General features: G+C 29.6%; 1 protein-coding gene across 1 annotated transcript in view; it reads right to left on the bottom strand.

Moving 5' to 3' along the window:
* The window catches only part of LOC142224523 (uncharacterized), a 210,650-nt gene that overhangs the window by 77,660 nt on the left and 109,888 nt on the right, over window positions 1-23,102 (bottom strand). The window lies entirely within an intron of this gene.

Below are 23,102 nucleotides of genomic sequence, written 5' to 3' on the forward strand. Positions count from 1 at the left end.
TGTGGGTGGTTTTTGGGGGAAATGTACATGGCTATGTGTCCGGCAGGAGCGTAATTGTAGACATTGAACAAAGTAGAAAGAAGTGCTATTTACTTTATCCACATTTTCATCGTAGCGCACGTACAAACCGATGACACTTAAATGTAATGACCTAACAGGAAATGTCTTCGGTTTTAAGATTTCATTAACACAAAAACATAAGACAGGATACTGGGAAAACTCAGGATATACATACAATATACATAAGTAGCAATAGAGGTGTGAGAGAATCTAGACCGGTTGTCATGAATCCGGAAATTCCTTAAATGTTGGTTTAACAATAATCAAATACAAGAATTGGGGGAATTCTCAAATTATACACTTAAGTGAATTGTGTTGAATTTTTCATATCTAACGCAATGATTTCATTTCATTTAATTAATTGTTAACCATGGAATTTGTAATAATTTTCATTTTTATACATTGTGCCATTGGATGAGAGGTTTATTATCTATGTCATATACCCTCCACCATATGCCCTTCCATTTGCAATATATCGACCATATATGGAATATTCTCATAATCAGGGTAATTCTATAAATTTAGGTTAGATATAATGGCAGAAAGATATTTCAGGCTCACATAGACTATACAGCCCAAATAGATCTGCCAACAAAGAGCGTCATTATTGTATACTATATACAACTTAATCAATACTGACAAATGAACAATAATCGACCGAACATAAACCCACTCATATACCGCTGACCAATCGCAAGCACAGTTGGTAGAATTCTATTAAAAATTGTACATCTGGTTCTGTTTGATATATTGGTAGAATTTATGGAAATAAAAAGTTGATAGCATTTTTCATAGAACGACATATTTAAAAAAATTAAAAAATTCTATGTTGAAATACTATTTTGACAAAATTTTCTATAGAAATAAAATGTTGACAAAATTTCCTATAGAAATAAAATTTTGGCAAAATTTGCTATAGGAATAAAATGTTGACAAAATTTTCTACAGATATAAGAATTTGACACAATTTTCTATAGAAATAAAATGTTGACAAAATTTTCTATACAAAAAAAAATTTTGAAAAAAATTTCTATAGAAATAAAATTTTGACAATACTTTCTTTATACATAAAATTTTGGCACAATTTTCTATAGATATAAATATTGACATAATTTTCAGTATAAAAATAAAATGTTGACAAAATATCCTACAGAAATAAAATTTTGACAAAATTTTCTATTGAACTAAAATTTTGACAAAATTTTCTATAGAAATATAATTTTGGCGAAATTTTCTATAGAAATAAAATTTTGACAAAATTTTCTAAAGAAATAAAATTTTGACAAAATGTTCTATAGAAATAAAATTTAATAAAACTTTCTATAGCAATAAAATTTTGACAAAATTTTCTAGAGAAATAAAATTTTGACAAAATTTTCTACAGAAATAAAATTTTGACAAAATTTTCTACAGAAATAAAATTTTTACAAAATTTTCTACAGAAATAAAATTTTGACAAAATTTTCTACAGAAATAAAATTTTAACAAACATTTCTATAGAAATAAAATTTTGACAAAATTTTCTACAGAAATAAAATTTTGACAAAATTTTTATAGAAATAAAATGTTGAAAAATTTTCTAGAGAAATAAAATTTTGACAAAATTTTCTATAGAAATAACATTTTGACAAAATGTTCCATAGAAATAACATTTTGACAAAATTTTCTATAGAAATAAAATTTTGACAAAATTTTCTATAGAAATAAAATTTTGACAAAATTTTCTATAGAAATAAAATTTTGACAAAATTTTCTATAGAAATAAAATTTTGACAAAATTTTCTACAGAAGTAAAATGTTGACAAAATTTTCTACAGAAATAAAATGTTGAAAAAATTTTCTATAGAAATAAAATTTTGACAAAATTTTCTATAGAAATAAAATTTTGACTAAATTTTCTACAGAAATAAAATTTTGATAAAACTTTCCATAGAAATAACATTTTGACAAAATTTTCCATAGAAATAAAATGTTGACAAAATGTTCTATAGAAATAACAATTTGACAAAATTTCCTATAGAAATAAGATTTTGACAACAAATAAAATTGTGACTAAATTTTCTACAGAAATAAAATTTTGAAAAAATGTTTTACAGAAATAAAATTTTAAGAATATTTTCTTTATACATAAAATTTTTGCCAAATTTTCTATAGATATAAATATTGACATAATTTTCAATATAAAAATAAAATGTTGACAAAATATCCTACAGAAATAACATTTTGACAAAATTTTCTTTAGAAATAAAATTTTGAAAAATTTTCTAAAGAAATAAAATTTTGAAATATTTTTCTACAGAAATAAAATTTTGACACAATTTTCTACGAAATAAAAGTTTTGACAAAATTTTCTATAGAAATAAAATGTTGTCAAAATGTTCTATCGCAATAAAATGTTGACAAAATTTTCTATGGAAATAAAATTTTGACAAAATTTTCTATAGAAATAAAATTTTGAAAAAAAATTTTATTGAAATAAAATTTTGAAAAAATGTTCTATTGAAATAGAATTTTGACAAAATTTTCTATAGGAATAAAATTTTGACAAATTTTTCTAAAGAAATAAAATTTTAACAAAATTTTCTCTAGAAATAAAATTTTGACAACATTTTCTAAGAAATAAAATGTTGAAAAAATTTTCTATAGAAACAAAATATTGACAAATTTTTTTACAGAAATAAAATTTTGACAAAATTTTCTACAGAAATAAAATTTTGACAAAATTTTCTATAGAAACAAAATTTTGACTAAATTTTATACAGAAATAAGATTTTGAAAAAATGTTTTACAGAAATAAAATTTTAACAATATTTTCTTTATACATAAAATTTTTGCAAAATTTTCTATAGATATAAATATTGACATAATTTTCAATATAAAAATAAAATGTTGACAAAATATCCCACAGAAATAAAATTTTGACAAAATTTTCTATTGAAAAAAATTTTGAAACATTTTCTAAAGAAATAAAATTTTGAAAAATTTTTCTAAAGAAATAAAATGTTGACACATTTTTCTACGAAATAAAATTTTGACAAAATTTTCTATAGAAATAAAATGTTGACAAAATTTTCTATAGAAATAAAATGTTGTCAAAATGTTCTATCGCAATGAAATGTTGACAAAATTTTCTATGGAAATAAAATTTTGACAAAATTTGCTATGGAAATAAAATTTTGACAAAATTTTCTATAGAAATAAAATTTTGACAAAATTTTCTATTGAAATAAAATTTTGAAAAAATTTTCTAGAGAAATAACATTTTGAAAAAATTTTCCGTAGAAATAAAATGGTGACAAAACTTTCCCTAGGAATAAAATGTTGACAAAATTTTCTATAGAAATAAAATTTTTGCAAAATTTTCTATAGAAATAAAATTTGGCAAAATTTTCTATAAAAATAAGATTTTGACAAAATTTACTATAGGAATTAAATTTTGACAAATTTTTCTAAAGAAATAAAATTTTGACAAAATTTTCTATAGAAATAAAGTTTTTGACAAAATTTTCTATAGAAATAAAATGTTGAAAAAATTTTCTATAGAAATAAAATTTTTGCAAAATTTTCTATAGAAATAAAATTTGGCAAACTTTTCTATAAAAATAAGATTTTGACAAAATTTTCTATAGAAATACAATTTTGACAAAATTTTCTATAAAAAGAAAATTTTGAAAAAATTTTCTATAGAAATAAAATGTTGACAAAGTTTTCCATAGAAATAGAGTTTTGACAAAATATTCTATAGAAATAAAATGTTGACTAAATTTTCTATAGAAATAAAACTTTGACAAAATTTTCTATAGAAATAAAATTTTGACAAAATTTTCTAGAGAAATAACATTTTGAAAAAATTTTCCATAGAAATAAAATGGTGACAAAACTTTCCCTAGGAATAAAATGTTGACAAAATTTTCTATAGAAATAAAATTTTGACAAAATTTTCTATAAAAAGAGAACTGTGACAAAATTTTCTATAGAAATAAAATTTTGACAAAGTTTTCCATAGAAATAGGGTTTTGACAAAATTTTCTTTAGAAATAAAATTTTGGCAAACTTTTCTATAGAAATAAAATTTTTAAAAAATTATCTTAGAAATAAAACTCGGACAAAATTTTTTAGAGTTGAAATTTTGAAAAAATTTTCTATAGGAAAAGTATTTTGACAAAATTTTCTATAGTAATAACTTTTTGACAAAATTCCCTAAAAAAAATAGCCAGGTACTGTCAACTCACATTGGAGTTCTCTATTTTTGCAGAAGTAACACCTTTCCCTTGACGCTTGGGAGAATTTTGTGGTGAAAAAGTGTGTGCTTTAATATTGTGAAACACCTGAAACAACATTGTATAAGAGAGACTCCCCCAAAAAATAATAAACCCTAAAATATTCGCCCTACTTGCAAATATTTTTTTCCTTTGATTCACACTTATATACCGATGGCTAGATTTTAATTCCGCAGCCCTTTGCGTTTCATCCGATACGATTGAAATTTTTTACTTTATACCTACAAATGGTATCTAACAACCATGCAAAAACTGGGCGATATTGACCCATAACTATACATATCCCTTGTCCGATCCGGTTGAAATTTTGTACATGATGTTTGTATATGCCCACTAAGAACCGTTCAAAACTTGATCCACATCGCCCCATAATTATGTATAGCGCCCATATAGACCGACTCCTCTAATTACTATGCGAAAATTGATTCATAGTTATTTATAAACTCCTCTATATAAACCGATTAAGTAACAAGAAGGCTTATCTAGATATTTACTCTGCATTTTTTATACCCACCACCATAGGATGGTGATGGGGGTATAACAAGTTTGTCATACCATTTGTAACTCCAGCCTTCAATAAATTTTAAAACTTTTAAGTATTTAGTGTTCGTAAGAAGCTGTGCTAAATTTGGAACTTTAAAATCTGGATGTAATTTATACCCAAAAGTAGTTATGTCAAATCATTTTTCTTCAAATCTAAAATAGTTTGTTCATAAATTCCAAATTTAGCTTTGCAAACCAACAACCATGCGAAACTTTGCCCATGTAGGTTTATAATTATATTACCCCTTTATAAACCGGTCCTCAGATTTGACTTCCGGTGCCACTTGGAAGAGTAAATTTCATCTCATCTGGTTGAAATTGGTCCATATTGGTCCGTTATTATATATCGCCGCCAAAAAAAAACCGATCCACAGATTTAATTTCCTTTCTAACTACGCGATGTTCGTATATGTCCTCTAACTACCATCGAAAGTACCCACATCGGTTCATTATTACATACAGCCGCCAAATAAATCGATCCCAACATTGGGCCTGGTCGAACTTTCAGCCATATATACTTGTTTTAATAAAATTAAACTGTCCATAATATTTTGTAAAAAACTTGTTTTCAAAAAGTTCAATAAACTTTCATAGGTCACTTCAGACATATGAATGGATGGTGTGTGACAATTTATATCACTAACGAGCCAAATTACTCTTATTCGAAAGAATTGATATAGGGTAGGGTATTCTGACTAAATTTAGGTATTTCCTACTACCCAGTTTTAGTTGCAATATCGTTTTTAACCCATTCTTTTAAATATTCATCAAGAAGCAACAATGACAAGCAATCTTACCTACCTCTCCATATATTCATGGGGAAACCAACACTATTTCACCAAAACTATGGGATGTACAATACCCAGCAAAAAAATTCGAAGTTCTTCTCAAAGCACAACTTTAAAAGAACTTCCAAAAATGCTCTTCCAAAGATGTTCTTTATTTTAACTACACAGGAAGTTCATTTGAGTCACTTTCTTTATAAGTCGTTTTTTTTCATATTTTTAATGGGAAATTTATTTGTTTTTTTTTTCAAGTAGGTTAAAAACAGATAATGAATTAATAAAATGGTATAAATTATATAAATTTAGCCGAAAAAAATGCTAAATCCTTTGTAGAAAAATGTCGAATTTTTTAAAATATTTGATCACAAAAGTTCCAAACAAGCGTTATAATGCATTAAAAGTCATAAAAATTTTTAAAAATTATTTATTTGTCAAAATATCACAAAATTTCTTAACTCACATCCAAAACACTGACTTCGCCTCACACCTTAATAAGTGATGCAAATTCAGTGCAGCGTCTGTTGAAATGGTGGACATCCGTCCTATGACAAGCACATGTTAAATTCATCGCTTCTGCGTCAATTTGGCACCACTTCCGGATCATATTTTCTCCTACGTTGGTGACAAGCAATCTTACCTACCTCTCCATATATTCATGGGGAAACCAACACTATTTCACCAAAACTATGGGATGTACAATAGTTATTCATATTTTCTCCTACGTTGGCGATGTTTACCAATTACCACAATTTTCCTTATGCACAATTTCACATTGCCCTCTGACACAAGCAATATGCCTGTGTTACACAGTGCCCAAGTACCTTTCGACATAATTCCAAATGCGAAGAAAAGACAGACAGACAGACGAGAAACTCACTTAACTAAAAGTGTTTATTAATTTGCGGTCATTTCATCTGCTGGCTTTCAGTTTTCTTTTAAGGAGGATTTTTTTTCACTTTATTTTCCATTCAGGTCCAACCAACTGCTTTCATTACATATTTCCCGCGAATGCCATTGTTTCACGAGGTTTTTGTGGTATCAGTGTTTTTTTCTTTGCTTTCAATAGACCGATGATGTTGCTACCTTGTTTTGTATTTATTTTCGCATTATCCCTGAGATTTTCATTAGTCATTCGTGAAAATCCTCCCGTTCATTAGGGTCGAGTAAGGTAATGGTTAACAGAATATTCTTCCCCACCATTACCAGTATATCTGACTAGCGCATGGCTCATTTCCAAATGGTCTGCTTACCTTCATCACTCCCGATTCCACATCATTGTGGTTGTTGAAGAGGGTGAGTGAGGGAGCGAGCGAGCGAGGTCGAGTTGGTCAATGGATGCGGTAAAAATGTGAATACCCTGATAAGTTTCCCTCTCCGTGATGCAGGTGCCTTGACTGCGCTTCGCCTCTGGCGAAATTAATTTAATTTATCATTAAGTTTCGTTTTTTGTTTTTCATGTATCTTTGGTGAAACTGTTGTTGTTGATATTGCTTCATACTCCATAAAAAGGCAGGTGTGAGTGAGTTTAGAGCAATCAACAGCAAATGTTTCGAGACTATTATGGATGCGGGAAGCCGGTTTCCTTCCGTGTCGAACAGTGGCATGAAATCAATAGGTGTGAATATGAAATGAAAACCATGAAACCAGCAAAAAGAGTGTCGCCAAAAAATAGTTAAAATATTCTTTTCATGGGATGTGATGTATTGGTGGAATGTAAACTTGATAAACTTTATAAATCAAAATAAGAGAGGATCTCAGTTCGACCGTGTCGGGAGTGATATATCTTCCACCATGAAACCAGCAAAAAAAGTATCGCAAAAAAAATAGTTGAAGTGTTCTTTTTGGATCCGAAAGTGGTGCAAAATTGGCGCAGAACTGATGAACTTAACATGGGAATGTCCTTCATTTAAACAGCCGTCGAAAAAAACTTTCTATAGAAATAAAATGTTGACAACAAAATTTTCTATAGAAATAAAATTTGGATAAAATTTTGACAACATTTTCTATAGAAATAAAATTTTGACAAAATTTTCTGTAGAAATAAAATTTTGACAAAATTTGCATCACTTATTAATGGGTGATCCGAATGAAGTACTTTGGATGTGAATTAAACAATTTTGTGATATTTTACCAACCAAATAATTTTTATAATTTTTTTTAATGATTTTTAATGCATTCTTACGTTTATCTGAGACGTGTAACTTAAAATAGCCGAAATATTTCGAAAGGAGGCGAGGATCTTATCCTGGATGAAATTAAATGTAAAATATGATATATTCTCACAAAGATTGTTTCTGCTTTTTGTACCATGAGAACATTACAGAAACTGAATCCCCATCGTCATAAGAAAGTCTAAGGAACAGATGAGACGGTTGATCGCATCCAGCAAATGAACTTCGAAGACTATCCTATCCATCTGAAAGGTGATCGATATACTTCTAATTTGTCACTTTTTAAACTCTCAACTATAGGATGGGGGCTATACTAACTTTGTCATTCCGATTGTAACACATGGAATATATTGGGTCGTGGTGAAATTCTACGTCGATTTAGGGATGTCCGTCTGTTGCAATCACGTTAACTTCCCAACGATTTAGTCTATCGACTTGAAACTTTGTACAAGTAGTTGTTATTAATGTTGGTCGGATGGTGTTGCAAACACGGTTGCCACAGTTGCTAGAATCCTACTAAAAATTGTAGATTTTTTACTGTTTGGTATATTAATAGAATCCTTGCAGTTTTGGTAGATTTTAAATTTATTATAGAAATTCAATTTGGTAAAATTTTCTATAGAAATAAAATTTTGACAAAATTTTCTGTAGAAATAAAATTTTGATAAAATTTTCTATACAAATAAAATGTTGACAAAATTTTCTATAGAAATAAAATTTCATATAGAAATAAAATTTTTAAAAAATTTTCTTTAGAAATAAAATTTTGACAATTTTTTTTTTTAGAAATAAAATTTTGATAAAATATTCTATAGAAATAAAATTTTTAAAAAATTTTCTTTAGAAATAAAATTTTGAGAACTTTTTCTATATAAATAAAGTTTTGAAAAAACAAAAAAAAAATTTATCGATTTTTGATTTCAGCTTAAAACCATGCATTGACTAAACTACAAGTGTAGAATGTTTGTCAAATTTATTTGGGCAAAGCTCTATAGACTGCAAGATGGTTGGATCTTTTCCTTTGTTTTTAAGCTGAAGTCAAAAACAACAAATTGATTTAATAATAAACCAACAATAACAAAACAAAACGAATGAAATAAAATTTTGATAAAATTTTCTATAAAATAAAATGTTGCCAAAAGTTTCTATAGAAATAAAATTGTGACAAAATTTTCTATAGAAAAAAAACTTTGACAAAATTTCTATAGAAATAAAATTTTCACAAGATTTTCTATGCGAATAACATTTTGAGAAACTTTTTGATATATATAAAGTTTTGACAAAATTTTCCATCGAAATAAAATTTGGATAAAATTTTTTTATAAAATAAAATTTTGTCAAAAGTTTCTATAGAAATAAAATTTTTAAAAACATTTCTATAGGAATAAAATTTAGACAAATTTTCTATGGAGATAAAATTTTGACAAAGTTTTCTATAGAAATTAAACAAAATTTTTTATCGAAATAAAATTTTGACAAAATTTTCTATAGAAATAAAATTTTAGCAAAAGTTTCTATAGAAATAAAATTTTGACAAAATTTTAACAAAATTTTCTATAGAAATAAAATTTTGACAAAATTTTCTATAGAAATAAAAAGTTGACAAAATTTTCTATAGAAATAAAATTTGGACAAAATTTTCTATCGGAAGAAAATTTGAGTAAAAATTGAGTAAAAAAGAAAATTTGAGTAAAATTTTCTGTAGAAATTAATCTTTGATAAAAATAAAATTAATAAAAAATAAAATATAGAAATAAAATTTTGTAAACACTTTCAATAGAATGGAAATTGTAAAAAAATATCAAAAACTTCTTTTTTTAAATTTGGTAGATTTTCGGTAAATTTTTCTTAAAATTTTGGTACATTTGTGGTAAATTTTTCTCAAAATTTGTGTAGATTATTTTTATCTTGAGTGCCAACCGTGAAAGCAAATGGACCATATCGGGTGACTTTTGTGTATAGCCTACGAGATCGACTTTCGTGTCCTCTTAGATTCGATTGAAATTTGTTTCGTGATGTTTATATCTCTCACAGTCGTGCAAAAATTTATTGCAAATCGGTTCATAATTATTTACATAGTACCCATATAATCCAGTCCCCAGATCGCAAAACAAATTTCATCTACTTCGCTTGAAATTTACGTGTGCGATATTAGTACATATAATTTTAGTAGGATCTAATAACCATGGAGAAATTGGTCTCTATCAGTTCATAATTATGTATAGCCCCAAATATAAACCGATCGTCGGATTTGAATTCTGGAACCCTTGGAGAAGTAAATTTCATTCGACTCGGTTGAAATTCGGTACGAGAGCAATCCCCAGATTTGACTTCCGGAGCCTCAACATAAGATTTGGTCTGGCCGAACTTACAGCCATATATACCTATTTGACTTATTTTTGTTTTCTCTATGATTCCCAGCAAAAACGCGTCGCCAAAAAAGTAATGAAAATGTTTTTTTTGGATTCGGAAGTGGTGCAAAATTGACGCAGAAGCGATGAATTTAACATGGGCTTGTCATAGTACGGAAGTCCTCCATTTCAACAGCCGATGCACTGAATTTGCATCACTACTTTAGGTGTGATCCGTATTCGATATTTTGGATGTAAATTGAAAACTTCTGTGATATTTTGTCAAATAAATAATTTTTAATCGATTCTAACGCTTGTGGGAAACGTTTGACCTCAAATATTTTCAAAAATTCACAATTGGATTGGATTTAGCATTTTTGTCGACAAAATTTAAATGATTTGTACCATTTTATGAATTCTTACTCTGTTTTTAACATATTTGAAACAAAAAAAAAGTTAAAATTATCCATTAAAAGTATGAAAAAACCAAGTTATAAAAAATTGAATTAAAAGAACTTCCTTGGTAGTTAAAATAAATAACATCATTGGGAATGCATCTGCTGGAAGTGCTTTTAAAGTTGTGCCTTCGGAAGAACTTCCAAATTTTTTGCTGGGTTTGGTTTTATATTTTTTCATGTTTCTTCTGCCTACCTCCTACCCACTGTAAACCATCCAATGAACTCTGCTCACGTCCAATTGCCCATTCTTGGCCAAGATGTTCGATAACATCAGATTCTTTTCATTTGGCTTTCATTTTGGTTCTAATGCCATAGACCGTCTATTGTCATTAGACACAGAGAGAGAGAGAGAGAGACTATTGGCAAAAGGAAGATACCATACAACTCACAAATATCTTTTAGCCAGGCTGTCTGACTAGATGGATGATGGGATGTCTTTGCCAATATCTTTTAACATTTCTTTTTTTTTTTGGCTGTTATGGACAACATCAAGTGATATTGAAGGGGAAAAGAGCTGTGAAGCTACTGCCTTATATATTGGAAGGCTGTCGATGTTGTTGTTACTTTCGGCTTGTCAAAGATTCATATCACGCTTCGTTGCATTTTGTTGTTATGTTATGAATAACAAATATTTAATTTGTTTCTTTAGCATAGCAAGATTCATTTTTCCCCTCTCCGTAACTACTCTCCGACTGATTTCATTCAATCTCTTCTATAGCACGATTTCCGTTTCCCTACAGCCCCCACCCCCTCCCAACCAAACAAAACCCAACAATTTTAAGGGGTTGTGAGGGTGGGGTGTTACTGCTATTGCCTGCCTACAATCAGTGAAAACATTTGCCAAAAATAATAATAAATATTTCATGAGTGATGAGGTTTAAAGCATGAAATTGAAATGGTCCTCACCATATCTGAGTACTATGGTCTGATGGTATTGGTTGGCATAGTGTATTTGTGTTTGAGAGAAGAACATAGAAAGGCAATATGAAACGAATGAAAGGCTTAGGAGGTGATAATCAAAAGGAATTTAATTATATAAGTTCTCTGGAATAGACATGAAAATAAAATCCTTTAGCCAAAAAGCCAACTACTATGATAAGGGTATTAGAGGGCGAGAAATATCCATATTACAAGTATTAATGCAAGGATTTATCTCGTAAATGGTGGTATTAACCTTTTTTTTTTTGAGATTTAGTGAAAAGGCGTGCAAAGTGTACAAAGTTATTCCCTAATGATGCCAATTACAAGGTATTAATGCAATTAAATGAAAATCTCAACAATTTTGAATGTGTTCAAAGTTTGTGTGTTTGTGGATACTTTGCATTTCCTAAAACTAAAGTTAGTTAATTGGCATTAAACTTAAATATTTCTGTAGCCTTAGCCTTGAATTAAATATTTCTATGGTAGTGTAGACAAATTTAATATCTAAGAAAATAGGTAGAAATGGCTAAATGTTCGGTCAGGCGGAATCTTATGTAGCCTCCAACTTGGATGTAAGACCAAATGGTAGATTTATATAGAAGAGTTTAAAAATAAGTATGAAAATATATAAATTTCCTCATGTTAATTACAACGCTAAATTTCAAGCGGATCGAATGAATTCACATTTGGTGGTCGGGTTTATATGAGGACTATATCGATGTATATATTCCAAAGTGCGCTATGTCTAAAAAGTGAATTTTACAGGAAACAAGAAACAAGTTTTTATACCCTAAACCACATAGTGGTCAGGGTATAATAAGTTTGATCGGCAAAAAAATGTGCCTACCAGAAATATTGATTTTAGACCCCATAAAATATATACCGATCGACTCAGAATCACCTCCTGAGCGCTCTAGCGCTTGGTGTCCGTCCGTCTGTCCGTCTGTCCATGTATTTGTTGTTCACATGATTCCGGTCGCAATTATTAACCGATTTTGATGAAATTTGGTAGTTTTTTGGGAGTTTTTTGGGCACAAGGTCGAACGCTATTGAATTTAGAAGAAATCGGATCAAATTTAGATATCGCTCCCATATATATGTATCGCCCGATTTCGACAAATGGGGTCACGTTGCGCTTTTTTTCAAACGGATCGTCACCAAGTTTGGCAAAAGCTAATCTTTTCCATCGCCCTTCAAGTTTGCAAAATATCATCCAAATCGGTTCAGATTTAGATATAGCTCTCATATATATGTACCGCGCGATTTTTATAAATTTGGCCATAAAACCCTTATTTATCAACCGATCTTACTCAAAATTGGCTAAATGTAGTCTTCTATAGCACTAACTATATGTGCAAAAAATTATCGAAATCGGTTCAGATTTAGCTATAGCTCCCATATATATGTACCCCCCGATTTTTTTAATTTTGGCCATAAAACCCTTATTTATCAACCGATCTTACTCAAATTTGGCTAAATGTAGTCTTCTATAGCACTAACTATATGTGCAAAAAATCATCGAAATCGGTTCAGATTTAGATATAGCTCACATATATATGTATAGCCCGATTTTCCCAAATTTGGCCATAGAACCCTTATTTATTAACCAATCTTACTAAAAGTTGGCTAGATCCAGTCCTCTATAGTAATAACTATATGTGCAAAATTTCATCGAAATCGGTTCAGATGTAGATATAGCTCCCATATATGTATCACCCGATTTTGAAAAATTCGCATCTAATAACCTTATGTTTGACCATACAGGCCTCATTTCTTAACTGATCTTACTCAAATCTTGCACAAGGTAACCTTTTGTGGTATTAATCAAACCAGCAAAATATTATGCAAATTGGTTCAGATTTAGATATGGCTTCCATATATATGCATCGCTCGATTTTCCCAAATTTGGCCATAACACTTTTATTTATTAACCAATGTTACTAAAATTTCAAATTTTGATGTACTAGCCGATCGTACTTATACGTACTTGTAGCTCTTACATAAGAATATTGCTCGATTTTTACAAATTTGTATTTATTACCCGATTTTCTCTTTTTTAATAATGGGCTCAATATTAGTGGCAACTCCGTAGGTGCAATATCACCTACAGCCAGTGTTGCTAGAAGTAGGGGAAATTCCTTATATGTAGGGTTTTTCTAATATTTAGCGTCTTGTAGAGACGTAGGGCCACAATGTAGGAAATTTTCACTCAACACAATTTGTAATAATTTTTACATTTTGGTGGCTCTAGAGGAGGAAATTAGAAGCCGGCAAGGCTTGATCTTTAACAATGTGTGGTAAACTTTATTCCTGTAGAAAATTTTGTCAACATTTTATTTCTATAGAACATTTTGTCAAAATTGTATTTCTATAGAAATTTTTTCAAAATATTATTTCTATAAAAAATATTCTCAAAATTTTATTTCTGTGGAATTTTGTCTCAAAATTTTATTTTATAGAAAAATTTCTCACAAAAATTTGTTTATAGAAACTTTTCCAAAATTTTATTTTTATAGAGATTTGACAAGAAAAAAATATTATTTTGGGTTGAATTCTACCAACTGTGGCAACCGTGGTGGTAATACAAATTTATATTCTAAGTTATATACGTTGCATATTCATATTTTAAGATAATAAAGTACTTAGAACCATTTTTGTTTTGTAAAATTTTTTAAATTTAACGAAAAATATAGTAGGGAAAATTGTTTGGGAATGTATAGGAAAATATGGAACTTTTTTGTCCTTGTAGGGTAAACCGAACATTTTCCCTGGCAACGTTGAATATGAGCTATAGTCAGATTGACACAAAGCACCCATAGACATGTACCCCTTAATTTTCTTAAATATGCAACTGCGGTTTATCTCCCAGACCTATATGTTACCCACCAATGCTTATGATTACTAATTCTGTAATGGTGGTTTAGGGTATGATATAGTCGGCCCCGCCCGACTTTCTACTTTACTTACTTGTTTCTTTTTTTGAAATTTCTCAAAACCCGTATAAGATAGAAATTTCCTTATTTTAGGTCTCAAAATCATATTTTTTTATAATTTTTTTTTAGTATATACGAACACAAAATAGTTATAATGGAACATGGCTAAAAATGACTTAGGACACTTTAGACCGAACAAAGCTTTTTGCCCTTTTTGGATTGGACGTTTCTTAAAACTTTAGACACAGACTAAGTACAATATTAACCATAACTTTTGATAGAAATGTCCAATAAATGCGAACTTTTGACAGGATGCAATTCACATAAGTCCGAATAAAAAACAGCGAACTTCATCAGAACATGCTAAGTCGACTTAGCGTACTCTGGAATAAGGGCATCGATATATACACCTAAAAAATGATTTGAAATGATTTTGGTATTGATTCCGAGTCAAAGAAGTGGAGAATTGAAGTATACAGGAAAAAATATCAACAATATTTTTCCAGTGAAAATTTTAATTGAATTAAAAAAACAAATTTAAATAAAAATTTAATTGAAACAAAAATCAATCAGAAAATTTAATTGGAACAATTAATTGTTTAGTTTTTTAATTGACTTTGGTAATTGATACTATCATTTCTGTGATTGAATTTTAATTAAAAATAAGTATATACGGCCGTAAGTTCGGCCAGGCCGAATCTTCTGTCATCTTCAGTCGAATTACTTGGGCTGTGGCAATACTTAGCGATGGCAAGGTATCTTAAAACTTCTTAATATCGTCTTCCAAATTGTAAGCTAGTCCATACGGATTAGACACGAAAAAGGCTGATTAAATACGTATATAATTCAGTTCTTGATCGGCATATCTATAGGGTGTCTATAAATAATTACGAGTCCCAAGTGAAATATCTGGGTCACTTTATATGGGGGTTATATACAATTTTGGGAGCCACCGTGGTGCAATGGTCAGCATGCCCGCCTTGCATACACAAGGTCGTGGGTTCGATTCCTACTACGACCGAACACCAAAAAGTTTTTCAGCGATGGATTATCCCACCTCAGTTATGTTGGTGACATTTCTGAGGGTTTCAAAGCTTCTCCAAGTGGTTTCACTGGAATGTGGAACGCCGCTCGGACTCGGACTATAAAAATGAGGTCCCTTGTCATTGAGGTTAACATGGGCAGCACTCGGTGATAAGAGAGAAGGTCACCACTGTGGTATCAAAATGGACTGAATAGTCTAAGTGAGCCTGATACATCGGGCTGCCACATAACCTAACCTAACCTATATACAATTATGAACCGATACGGACCAATTTTTGTGTGTTTGGATCGATATGAACCAAGTTTGGCTCCCCAAGAGGCTCGGCAAGCAAAATCTGGGGATCGGTTTATATGGACACTATATACAATTATGAAATGATATGGACCAATTTTTGTTTTATTGGGGGTCGGTTTACCTGGGGCTATATATAACTAAAGACCAATATGGCACAATTTTGGCATGGTTTCCAGCGGCGATATACTTGCACAACGTACCAAATTTCAACTGAATAGGATGAAATTTACTCATCCAAGTGTCTCCGGAGGTTTAAATCTGGGGATCGGTTTATATGGGGGCTACATACATTTATGGACCAATAAGAATGCAATTTTTGCTTGGTTGTTAGTGGCCATATATAAACACTATGTATGTATGGACCAATTTGGACCAATTTTTGCATGGATGTTAGAGGTCATATATAAATACCAGGTACCGGATTTCAACCAGATTGGATGAAGTTTTCTCCTCCAAGAGGATCCGCAAGCAAAATTGGGGGATCGGTTTATATGGGTGCTATATATAATTATGAACCGATTTTGAACAATTTTTGCATGGATGTTAGAGGCCATATATAAAGGTTAGGTTAGGTGGTAGCCCGATGTATCAGGCTCACTTAGACTATTCAGTCCATTGTGATACCAAATTGGTGAACTTCTCTCTTATCACTGAGTGCTGCCCGATTCCATGTTAAGCTCAATGACAAGGGACCTCCTTTTTATAGCCGAGTCCGAATGGCGTTCCACATTGCAGTGAAACAACTTAGAGAAGCTTTGAAACCCTCAGAAATGTCACCAGCATTACTGAGGTGGGATAATCCACCGCTGAAAAACTTGTTTGGTGTTCGGTCGAAGCAGGAATCGAACCCACGACCTTGTGTATGCAAGGCGGGCATGCTAACCATTGCACCACGGTGGCTCCAAGAGGCCATATATAAACATCAGGTACCGGATTTCAACCAGATTGGATGAAGTTTTTTCCTTCAAGAGGATCCGCAAGCAAAATTTGGGAATCGGTTTACATGGGGGCTATATATAATTATGGACCAATTTGAGCGTGACTGTTAGAGACGCTATACTAACACCACGTACCAAGCCAAATCTGGGGTCCGTTTATCTGGGGCCTATACGTCAAAGTGAGCCGATATGGCCCATTTGCAATACCATCCGACCAACAGCAATAAAAGCAACTTATACCAAATTTAATGTCGATAGTTTACTGCATTCGAAAGTTCCACAGACGGACGGACAGTTGATCGATGGATGGACGGTCATCGCTAGTTCGATTTAGAATTTCACTTTATGTGGTCTGAGACCAATATTTTGATGTGTTGCAAATGGAATGACAATGCTAGTATACCCCCTATCCAATGTTGGAAGGATCTGCATCTTTGCCTCAGAATCAATAGCTAACACCTTGGGTGAATGTCAAAATCTTTGGAACCTAAAAACTTTTGTTGGTTTGAGTGTATGCGAATCAAAGCACCTCAATTACCTGGAACATTGAGGTTATAGAACGGTCCCTATACTTATGTATCACCCTAATTAAAGTCGATTTTAATTACGATTTCTTTTATGATTATGTGTAATTATAAAATTAATAATGTACAAATTAATAATGACATGCACATAATTAGTATTACAACAAAACAAAAAAAATGGTATCTATTTTCCAAAGTATTTATAGTTAACGCATGAATGAATTTAATTAATCTCGATTATTTTGATTAAGTTTTTTTTTTTTTTCAAATTATTAAATCAAACCATTATTCTTAACCAAAGGATTTTAATTTGCAATTCTGGAATAAATGAACATGACATGAATTAACAACAGTTCATATATACGCGTGAGTGCAACGTTTTTGTATTATTTTATTAATTTAATATATTTAAAATTAATCAATGCATAAGAGGATTTCTTAATTTGTTCCTCCATGATGCTACAGAGGTCAAATTCTGGGGAGTGGGTTTATATAAGGGCATAAATAATTATAAATGGATGGACGAACGGACATCACTAGATCGACTTGGAATTTCACCACGACCCAGAATACATATACTTCATATGGGTCTTAGACCCGTATAGCGATATGTTAGAAATGGACTGACAATGTTAGTACATCTCCATCCTAAGGTGGAAGGGGAAAAAATAAGGTTTCTCTAAAATGAGGTTTCAATATAATGTAATAAAGCCTTTTTTTGCTGCCGTGAAGATTCTATATACACTTAAAAAAAGTTTACTTGGATTCAAAGATTTTGACTTTCTCTTAAGGATTTTGGTATTGATTCCGAGCCAAAGATGCGGCTTCTTTAAAACAAACAAGTAAGGAAAGTCTAAAGTCGGGTGGGGCCGACTATATTATACCCTGCACCACTTTGTAGATCTAAATTTTCGATACCATATCACATCCGTCAAATGTGTTGGATGCTATATATAAAGGTTTGTCCCAAATACATACATTTAAATATCACTCGATTTGGACAGAATTTGATAGACTTTTACAAAATCTATAGACTCAAAATTTAAGTTGGCTAATGCACTAGGGTGGAACACAATTTTAGTAAAAAAAAAACAAATATGGGAAACATTTAAATCTGAAGCAATTTTAAGGAAACTTCGCAAAAGTTTATTTATGATTTATCGCTCGGTATATATGTATTAGAAGTTTAGGAAAATTAGAGTCATTTTTACAACTTTTCGACTAAGCAGTGGCGATTTAACAAGGAAAATGTTGGTATTTTGACCATTTTTGTCGAAATCTGAAAAACATATATATGGGAGCTATATCTAAATCTGAACCGATGTCAACCAAATTTGGCACGTATAGCTACAATTCTAATTCTACTCCCTGTGCAAAATTTCAACTAAATCGGAGCAAAAATTTGGCATCTGTGGTCATATGAGTACAAATTGGGCGAAAGCTATATATGGGGGATATATCTAAATCTGAACCGATTTCAACCAAATTTGGCACGCATAGCTACAATGCTAATCCTACTCCCTGTGCAAAATTGCAACTAAATCGATATGAGTGTAAATCGGGCGAAAGCTATATATGGGAGATATATCCAAATCTGAACCGATTTCAATAAAATTTGGCACACTTGACTATAGTATTAATTGTCCTTCTTGTGCAAAATTTTAAGCAAATTAGGGTAAAACTCTGGCTTCTGGGGCCATATAAGTCCATATCGGGCGATAGATATATATGGGAGCTATCTTTAAATCTGACCCGATTTCTTCCAAAATCAATAGGGTTCTATTTTGAGCCAAAGCACATACTTGTGCCAAATTTGAAGTCGATTGGACTGAAACTGCGACCTAGACTTTGATTACAAAAATGTGTTCACGGACAGACGGACATCGCTATATCGACTCAAGACCCCCCCTAAGCATTTTTGCCAAAGACACCATGTGTCTATCTCGTCTACTTCTGGGTGTTGCAAACATATGCACTAACTTATAATACCCTGTTCGACAGTGTGGCGCAGGGTATAATGAAGTAAAGATTATCAACTTTGTCCTTATTTTAAAGAAATTTGTCCTTTATATTTTGTAAATTGCGCATCATAAAATTTAAGTTGCATAATCTTTAATATCACGTAAATATTTTTTTCAGTGTAGAGACTATTCCTACAGTAATATTTACTCTTATTTTAAACTCTTTTGTCAGTGAGTACTTCAAATTGGTACCGAATTTTAGTTTCCTTTCAATCAGGATAATATTTTTGCTTCAGTTTTGTTATTCTTTAAATTTTAATGTTTTCCTCTTAAATCCAAATAACAAGATACTCTGGAACCACACTAATTTATGCAAACATAAATATTTCGCATTCACATTATTTCAGTCAATGATCAACACCATTAATTATGTATATACTCCTAATGACTTTTAATCCTTGGGGGCTGTGATTGCTGGCATGCACCTACTCTCTCTCACTCTCTCGATAACTATCTGATGAAATGCGTGCAATGTCAGCACTGTCTCAAAAGTTTCCCCATTTAATCTGTAGTGGCTTGTAGACAATAAACGAATCGTGTTGCTTTGTTCGTATCGACAATCAGTCGATTAAAATCAATACATTTGAATGTACCCATAAAAATGCCAATAATCAATTCAGGACTTAGTTAGTTGTGAACTTTTGCAATAATTTATTCAAAAGTGTTAACACCCTTGTCTCTACTTCACTCTGTCTCACGCACAACTACGTTATGATTGAAAAAGCTTGGGGATATTTTGTGGCGATGTAGCATCGAGCGCCATTGAACTAGCCAACAGTAGAAAAAAAAAACAAAAATCATTAAGAACAAGAAGTAAGAAAACTTTTCCATTAAATTATTAACTCCAAATGTTTCGAGTTCCATATTTTGGGGTCATAAAGTTGGATTTTAATAAATAATTAGTTTATTAATAAAATACGTGATATACTTTATGGTTTTAGTCCAATGAATAAGGCACACCACTACATACCATGGCCCTAAGCTGTAGCTTAGGAAAGGAAATTCTTATCTTGATGCTGTGGTGATGATGATGATGGCGATGGTGTTTGGGGGGTTGGTGTTGGTGCTGCAACACGACATCAACATGCTTAGAGAATAAATGAAAATAAAACACAATGAAACGTGATCTATTTGCCTGACTAGATGATTGGCTTTTGCCCTCTTAGCCAACCACCACTTCTTTTGGTTTAACACAGGAAAGCAGGCACTCGCTTTTCCCTCTATACTATTTTTCATCTAAGACTTTCTTAAGACAATAAACGTAAAGTACTTCTTCAATGTTTTCTCAAGGATAACCTTTCAAAACAATGAAATATTTCGACAAGTTAGTGGGAAAGTAAAACTTTGCTATAAATCCTAAAACTGTCAAGTCATAAAACTGAAAGTTTTTCATTAGAATCAAGAAAGAAAAGTACGTGGCAAGGCCTTTATTATCAAGGCATTCTTGGAAGAAATGTCAAAAATGGTTATATTAAACACAGGATAAAATAATTTTATTCTAAAGAAAATGTCCAGAGAAGAAATATTTATTCTGCATGTATTGTGGGTGGCCAGTATGGGATATACCTGTGGCGGCGATATGATTACGGGCCCCAGAAAAATTAACCCGAAAACCCACATTGAACAAGGTCAAAAATGACTATGAGCTCCATGAAAATAAGCCCCAAAAAATTTAACTAAAGCATGAAATCAAGTCTAAAATAAAATAAGGCTCGTTTTCTCTTTTATTTAAAAGATAATGTGAAAATAAACTCCAGCTAAGAGGTATTTAAAATTTCTATAGAAATTAATTTCAATTTTAACACATAAAATATTGACAACATTTTCTATAGAAATAAAATTTTGACAAAAATTTCTATAGAAACACAAATTTAAGAAAATCTTCTGTAGTAAAAAAATATTGACATTTTCTAAACAAATAAAATTTTGACAAAATGTTTTATAGAAATAAAATGTTGACAAAATTTTCTGTAGAAATAGAATGTTGACAACATTTTCTAGAGAAATACAAATTTTACAAAATTTTCTGTAGAAAAAAAAATGTAACAAAATTTTCTAAAGAAATAAAATTTTTACAAAATGTTTTATAGGAATAAAATTTTGACAAAATTTTCTATAGAAATAAATTTTTGACAAAATTTCCTATAGAAATATAATTTTGACAAAATTTTCTACAGAAATAAAATGATGACAAAATTTTCTATAGAAATAAAATTTGACAAAATTTTCTACAGAAATAAAATTTTGACAAAATTTTCTATAGAAATAAAATTTTGACAAAATTTTCTATAGAAATAAAATTGTGACAAAGTTTTCTATAGAAATAAAATTTTGACAAAATGTTCTATAGAAATAAAATTTTGACAAAATTTTCTATAGAAATAAAATTGTGACAAAATTTTGTATAAGAATAAAATTTTGATAACATTTTCTATAGAATTAAAATTTTTGACAAAGTTTTCTCTAGAAATAAAATTTTGACAGAATGTTTTATATAAATAAAATTTTGACAAAATTTTCTATAGAAATAAAATTTTTGACGACATTTTCTAAAGAAATAAAATTGTTGACAACGTTTTCAATAGAAATAAAATATTGACAAAATTTTCTGTAGAAATAACATTTTGACAACATTTTCTATAGAAATAAATTTTTGACAAAATTTTCTTTAAAAATAAAATTTTGACAAATATTTTCTATAGAAATAAAATTTTGACAAAATTTTCTATAGGAATAAAATTTTGACAAAATTATCTACATAAATAACATTTTGACAACATTTGCTATAGAAATAAAATTTTGACAAAATTTTGTATAAAAATAAAACTTTGACAAAATTTTCTTTAGAAATAAAATTTTTGACAAAGTTTTCTATAGAAATAAAATTTTGACAAAATGTTCTATAGAAATAAAATTTTGACAAAATGTTTTATAGAAATAAAATTTTGAGAAAATATTTTATAGAAATAAAATTTGGACAAAATTTCCTATAGAAATATAATTTTGACAAAATTTTCTACAGAAATAAAATGATGACAAAATTTTCTATAGAAATAAAATTTTTACAAAATTTTCTATAGAAATAAAATTTTTACAAAATTTTCTATAAAAATAAAATTTTGATTAAATTTTCTATAGAAATAAAATTTTGGCAAAATTTTCTGCAGAAATAAAATTTTGACAAAATTTTGTATAAAAATAAAACTTTGACAAAATTTTCTATAGAAATAAAATCTTGACAAAATGTTTTACAGAAATAAAATTTTGACAAAATGTTTAACAGAAATAAAATTTGGACAAAATTTTCTATAGAAATATAATTTTGACAAAATTTTCTACAGAAATAAAATTATGACAAAATGTTCTATAGAAACAAAATTTTTACAAAATTTTCTATAGCAATAAAATGTTGACTAAATTTTCTATAGAAATAAAATTTTGACTAAATTTTCTATAGCAATAAAATTTTGACAAAGTTTTCTATTGATATAAATTTTTGACAAAATTTTCTATAGAACTAAAATTTTGACGAAATTTTCTATCGAAATAAAATTTTGACAAAATTTTCTATAGAAATAAAATTATGACAACATTTTCTATATAAAAAGAATTTTGACAAAATTTTCCATACAAAAAAATGACAAAATTTTCGATACAAATAAAATGTTGACAAAATTTTCTATTGAAATAAAATTTTTACAAAATTTTCTATAGATATAAAATTTTGACAATATTTTCTATAGAAACAAAATTTTGAAACAAAATAGATATAACATTT

Source organism: Haematobia irritans, chromosome 2, assembly GCF_050003625.1.
Source record: "Haematobia irritans isolate KBUSLIRL chromosome 2, ASM5000362v1, whole genome shotgun sequence".
NCBI classification, from domain to species: domain Eukaryota; kingdom Metazoa; phylum Arthropoda; class Insecta; order Diptera; family Muscidae; genus Haematobia; species Haematobia irritans.